At 48.7% G+C, this 6,438-nt stretch overlaps 1 protein-coding gene across 6 annotated transcripts in view; it reads left to right on the plus strand.

Annotated features, from left to right (window-relative positions):
- Rhobtb1 (Rho related BTB domain containing 1) overlaps positions 1–6,438 on the plus strand; it is a 132,584-nt gene that overhangs the window by 56,137 nt on the left and 70,009 nt on the right. For 3 of the 6 annotated variants that reach the window (XM_029542623.1, XM_029542624.1, XM_029542625.1), the window contains one exon: positions 3,994–4,044. The exons of 1 other annotated variant lie outside the window; for it this stretch is intronic. The gene's annotated coding sequence lies outside the window, so the exon portion shown is untranslated. Of the gene's footprint in view, positions 1–1,322; positions 1,396–1,864; positions 2,042–3,993; positions 4,045–6,438 lie in introns of those variants that run through there. 2 more of the 6 variants (XM_021204564.2, XM_021204562.2) reach the window with 2 other exon arrangements.

Consider the following 6,438-nt stretch of genomic DNA (forward strand, 5'->3'; position numbering starts at 1 on the left):
AACTTTCCCTAATATATTCCTGAAGAGAGTATCCATTGATTGAGTCTTTCAACATGGCGTCCTTTTAAAGCAGAGGGAAGTCTACCCCTTGCCAAGCAAATGACCATATACAGTCACAGATCCACCTTAAACTCCTCAGACATGGGAATTTGACTTAGTACTTCCTTCTCTTGCTAGCATCAAAAGGTTATGGCCTTGATGACCCCATTTCCAACAGTACATTAAGGATTGCTTAAATCACGCAGGTTGCCCACACGACCTTTTCTTATTAAAAACATTTCATTTGTTTAGCCTGGTGGTGGTACAAACCTGCAAGGCCCGAGGCTGTAGGAGTTCAAGGCCAGCCTTGGCAACATAGCCAGTTGGAGACCAGCTATGAGAGGACCTAAGGGAGGGGCAGGAAATTACCAAAGGGACTGGAAACGAAGGATCCTAGGGAGGATGAGAAGTCCATCTAAGAAAACCAAATGTGGTTTCCTGAAAAGGAGGGGCGGAGGCGGTACTGTGTGAGAGAGGGTTTTGTTTGCTAGTCTTTCTTTAAGGGAGGCTTGAAGGATAACCCAAAGTAACCATCTTCACAGTAAAATATGGATGGCTATCTTTCCCACCCTTTTGAGATCCTGGCAAGGCCTCACCTAAGAACTGATGGAGGCCAAGGATGTAGCGTGGCCATTTTTGTGTGTGTGTGTGCTCGGTGCTCAGCCTTTAGAAGGGCTTTATAAAAGTCACACATCCCTAGTTGAAGGCATTCACACCCTAATCCACCAGCTGTCCCGTTGCAGGACTAGAGTGAGCGGATTACACAGTTGAGTCTAACAGGCAGTTGAGAAGGCAGACTGAAAGTTCCCTGCGGACAGGAGCCAAGTTAGTTGCATCCCCTGTCACCTCCTTAGAGCATCGCATGATGCCAGACACCCCTAGGCACCCAAGCAGTTCTTCTGCGTTTCTATAAAAAGTAGCCAGAACTCTGCCCCCCAGAACTCACAATCGGCTTGAAAGTCTACAATGTCCCCTAAAGAAGAACTAGCTGGTTTTCCCTTCCAAGATTTCCTACGGACCCAGAAGAGGCCGAAATCAGTTTCAGCTCCCCCCTCCCCCCAGCCTCTCTAAAACAGCTGATTTCGGGGTGGGAGGTGGGGGTGGGGAGGATGGGGTGGGGGAAAAACAGGGCGTCCCCTCTCCCCGCCCCCTACCGGGACCCCTCGAGCCCGGTGCAGGGGAAGGTGACCAGGAGGGGGAGAGCCAGCCCGCACGTGCAGCGCCCAGGGGAGGAGGCTGGGCCAGCGCAGCGCTTAGTCAGCAGCTGGGCTCGGTTTTGAAACAAAAGCCAATGTCCTCCCTCGGAGTCCGCGGCCGGTCAGTTCCTAGGGGGAAGAAAGCTATGCTGCCCAGCCGGTTAGTGGCCCAACTTACTTTTCCTGAGCCCAGGACTGAGGGCCAGCGGATGTTCGGGAGTGGGTGGGATGCTGCGGGGAGGGGGCGCGGGGACAGCTCGCACACACCCTGCTCTGCTCTCATCTCCGCTTGGCCCAAGGCCGGGTCCCCCGGGTTGCGGGACGCACGCTGATCCCGACCAAGCTCCCTGGAGCCCAGGCCCCTCCGGTGTGCGTGCAGCCGCAGCACCTTCGCCACCTCGCGTCCCACAGCTCAGACACACCAGGCCCTGGTTTCATGAATGAAATCCAATCGTGTGGTTATAAATAGCCGCCAAGGCTGCTCACGTCACGGTGGAGAGAGGGAGCGATCGGAGGCCGCCACCGCTTTGCTTGCTCCGTGCCGGGGCGCAGGGTTCCGCCCGGTGCCCCGCCTGGCCGGGGAAGGGGGCGGGAGGAGGGCAGGGCTGGCGGCGACAGCGACCTGGGGACGAGTCCCGTGGCCTGCGCCGGGACGCAGACGCGGCCGGGCGCGGCTGGGCCATGCTGCCTTTGTGCCACGCCGGGCGGGTGGCGCGCGGTGCGCAGGGTCCCGGCGTCCCCGCGAGCGCGCGCGGCGGGGGCCGCTGCTGAGCGGCGGAGGGAGCCGGGTCTCGCTCGGCTGCAGGGTAGGTGGCTGTGTCGTGCAGAGAGCCCTAGTGAGCAGCGGAGCACCCTCACCAGCTCCCGATCGCTCCGGGGGTGGCAGGTGGGGACCCCGGCCCATGTGCCCACCCTACCCCAGCGACGTTTGCGGGAGTGAGCTGAAGGGATGAGGGGGAAAGTCCCGTCCCAGAGGAGTGAGCTGAAAAGATGTGGAGGAGCACCCGCCCCGGCCGCACCCCTAACTTGTAGCGGCAGACAACACGTACAACAGGCACCTTAGCAGTCCGGTTGCACCAGGGCGGGGTGCTGCCGCGCCCCCGAGGAAAGGCGCCTTTTCCTCGAAGGACTCTGGTGGGGAATTCGGGACGCGAGAAGCGGGGTGCTCTGAGTCCTTGGGTGCTTGCCCTGCCCCAAGCAGTGTCTTTGGGTACACGAAGACGCCCCTCTCCTTCCCCTCCCCCTAGCCCTGTGTCTAGGGAGTCTGTTGTGAGTTGCTGTGCCAACAGTACACGCTGCCTTGTGAGGGGCTTGCACACACCTGAACTTAAGAGTTCAGCTTCAGGTTGCTAGGTTCAGAGCCAGGGGTTGGGAGAGAGATGCAGAAGAGATCCACACTCACCCCCCCCCAAAAAAAAAAGCGGAAGGCAGGCAAGACTGTGTAAAAAATATATATATAACATTTGAGCCCACTGTTGGCCGTAGGGTTTCCATCCCATATCAAACTACTCAACGGAGGAGCAAAGTCAATATTTAGACTCAGACAAGCCAGAAAAGTTAGAAGGGAGAGCCAAGCACAGGGTTCTGAGTTGGCTTTGCACGTCAGCACAGGAGCTGCGCCTTTGGGACTGTCTGTACACATATGCTGGGGCATTGGGGGTGGAGGTGTGCATTAAGCTTGATAAGTCAGAGAAAGCTGGGAAACTCTAAATAGTAACAAGCAGGGTAGACATCCTGACTTTGAACCTCCCTGGTCCGTGCTTTGGGGGAAACTACTGAATACTCAGCCTGGGGTTTCAGCCTGAGGTTCTCTGCCCTGTGGGCTACGCTACCTGCCATAAAAACATACAGGAGACTCCACATCATACCACGCTTCCAGGGGCATTCAGCTTGGCCAAGGGCAGCTAATAAGCCACCAACAGGCTCATAAGTTCACTTTTAAACACTCTTTTGAGACTCGGTGTGTTATTTCATCTTCTGTGATCTTTGAGATGCCTATGAGAACCAGTGATTCCCATAAGATAAACTCAATCTTTTGGACTGTCAGTAACATCTGAGTGTTGTCCCCATAGGGGAAGCAAGCAGTCAATTATTCTATTAAACAAGATTCCCAATGAGACTCCTGGATCATCTTTGAATGTCAATGGGGGTATGGGTTTGATCCATTCCATCCCATGGTGGGGAGCTTTGGACCATCACTATCAACAGTCTTTATGTTCCAAAGTTGTGAAGGTCATGGGCATCCCAAGGTACAGGGTTATGTGTGCTCACAAGGATGCACACAAGTAGCCTGGTTGATGTTACTGACTTATTACTTCTACAAAAAAAAAAATAATAATAATAATAGAAGAAGAAACCAGAATTTATTGTGTTGGGGTTAAGATGGTGTTTTAAAATGACATTTTGAAGAAAATCTCCCACTTCCTTGTCTGTTTGAGAAAGCCAGTGAGTTTTCACTGTGCCTACCATCCATTTGTGGCTAAGAGCTTTTTCCGTATCATCTCCAAATGCTCAGAAATATACTTCTTTGAATGCTATAAAATGCTAACATAGCTATTTCAGGAGGTACTTGACCCAAAGAAATACCAGTGTACACATAGCATAAACCAAAGTCAGTCAGACTCTGCCCATCCTCGGGTATGGAGAAAGATACAATGTGTTTTTTTTTTGTTGTTGTTGTTAAAAAAAAAAAAAAAAGAGTTCCTGTGGGCCCCTGGCAGGCAGAGGGATTGTGACAGTATTTCTTTCTATTCTCTAGGTAAAGTCAGCTGTGCACAGGAACTCCTGTTCTTCACTTCTCGGGAGTCAGGTCAGTAGCTCTGCCATGCCCACGAGCACAGCTGAGTGTCGTATCCTCTGATGCCAAAATGCGTTCTAGAGCAGGTTTCTTTAGTCGTATTGTCTCGAAAGAATTGGGCTTTGCTGTTTTATATGGTTTGAATCCATTGTTTGTTGAAATCACTTTATTTTTGATTCAAGGAAAATGATCGTAAAATGAACCTTGTGTGCCCCCTCTCTCCTTCCTGTGGAGAAAACCAAAATGGTGGTAGACAGTTGAGGGTCCTGCTGGGCATCTGGGGGTTGGTAATGGAGATTTGACTCATCTTCATCTTAGCCTTCAGGAGATTTCATAGACTATTAGTGGATATTTGTGAGCATGCATCAAGATTTGGTTCTATCCATTTATGTTTTTATTCTACATATATGTATGTCAAATAAATGGACAAATATGTCATACACACACGCGCGCGCGCGCACACACACACACATGCAACAACTATGATGTGCAACAACTTTTGGGGTTTTTTTTGTTTTTAAAATATTTGTCTTAATCTAAAACATAAACTCCTGTTTGAAAAATTCATCTTTGACAGGAAGACAGAGGCCAAGAAAAGTTGAATGACTTGTTTAACTCAGTAACTACAGATAACCCAGTAACACTCAGCAATGCAGCTGTTCCTAGAGAAGATGTTCCACTCTTTTATGTAAATAGGTACTTCCTAGCACGGATCAGTAAAAGATTAAATATATATCATGGGGGCGGGGTGAAGTTTCTGAGCAGATTTAAGAGGCAAGATATTAAGCATTGCCGGGGAGTGGTGGCTCACACCTTTAATCCCAGCACTTGGGAGGCAGAGGCCAGTGGATTTCTGAGTTCAAGGCCAGCCTGGTCTACAAAGTAAGTTCCAGGACAGCCAGGGCTACACAGAGAAACCCTGTCTCGAAAAGCCAAAAAAGAAAGAAAGAAAGAAAGAAAGAAAGAAAGAAAGAAAGAAAGAAAGAAAGAAAGAAAGAAAGAAAGAAAGAAAAAGATGTTAAGCATTCCAATATGGAAAAGGTGAAGAATAAATAATGATCTTTGTGCATGTCCAATGTTTTCTTTTCTGTGAGACTATTTTGAATCCCATGTACCAAGCATAAGTTTTCATCTGCATAGATGATAAACGAGTGTTTAGAGATAGTCAGGATATAGACTTTGAAACTAACTGAGATTGTAGAGTTGACCCCAGCCCTGGTGGTCCAGGACCATGGAGGCAGTGGCCCTATGGCTTACAAGGCATCAAAGTTTGAAAGCTGTCACTCAGCTGGACATCTTTGATAGAAGGCTACAATGTGACATGATTCCTTCAGATCCTCAGCGTACCTGAAATGTTGTACATACAGTGGATAGGTTTGGATACATAATAGATAAATCCCAACCAAAGTTCTGAAAAGAGTCACTATCTAAAGTTTCAGATATTTGTAGTTTGCACCTCAGCGGCAAGCATCCCTTGCAGCTATGTCCTCCTTTGCTCTGTTTCTAAAGAATAATTTGTAACAGTTGTTGACCCTCTGGGAATTTTAAACACAGAGTCACTAACAAATTACACATTACAAAGGTGACCCTCTAGATAAACTCTTTCTCAAGTACTGATAACCCCAGCTCAAAGCATTACAAAAATGCACGGTTAGTTAAGGGGTATCTTTAATCAATTAAGGGGTAGTTGTATGCTATTTATTCTATAAGAGCTTGATCTGTAAAAGTTGCTATATCCTAGACCAATCCAAGACAGATCATATTCCATGGTTCTTATTGGGGAGATCCCATTATAGGCCAGATCCTTACCATTAACTGATATATGGCTGGCTGTGATAAATGATATGCCATAAAAAATAATCAATATGACAATCATAAATCTATAATTTATTTAAAGTAGTCAAATTACACTCTAAATTATGTAATGTTGGAGCCCAAAAGAACCTTAGAATTCGCAAGCTGTCACTAACGGTAATTACTCAGTTAGCAGTCAGCCCTTCCTTTGCTTTCTTGGGTATCAGCAGGCTTTTGCTTCTCTCTTGTAAAAAAAAAAAAATGGTTAGAAACATTTGGAGCATTGCTAGAAAATAGACAAAGTGGGGCCTGGGCAATGGGCACAGCCCTGACTCGAATTCCCAAAACCTACCTCTAAAACATGCTGAGCGTGCTTGTAATTTCATCACGGGGGGGGCAGGGGCAGGTGGACAGTCAGCCTGGATCAGCAAGTCTCAGGCTACTGAGAGACACTGTCTGTCAAAAACCAAGATGGACTGTGCCTGGGGAGTGAGAGCCAGAGGCTCTTCTGTGGCCTCCGGGTGTACCCGCACGAGCATGCGAGTGCATGCGCGCACACACAAACACACACACACACACACACACACACAGAGAGAGAGAGAGAGAGAGAGA

Source organism: Mus pahari, chromosome 9 (assembly GCF_900095145.1).
Source record: "Mus pahari chromosome 9, PAHARI_EIJ_v1.1, whole genome shotgun sequence".
Lineage (NCBI taxonomy): Eukaryota > Metazoa > Chordata > Mammalia > Rodentia > Muridae > Mus > Mus pahari.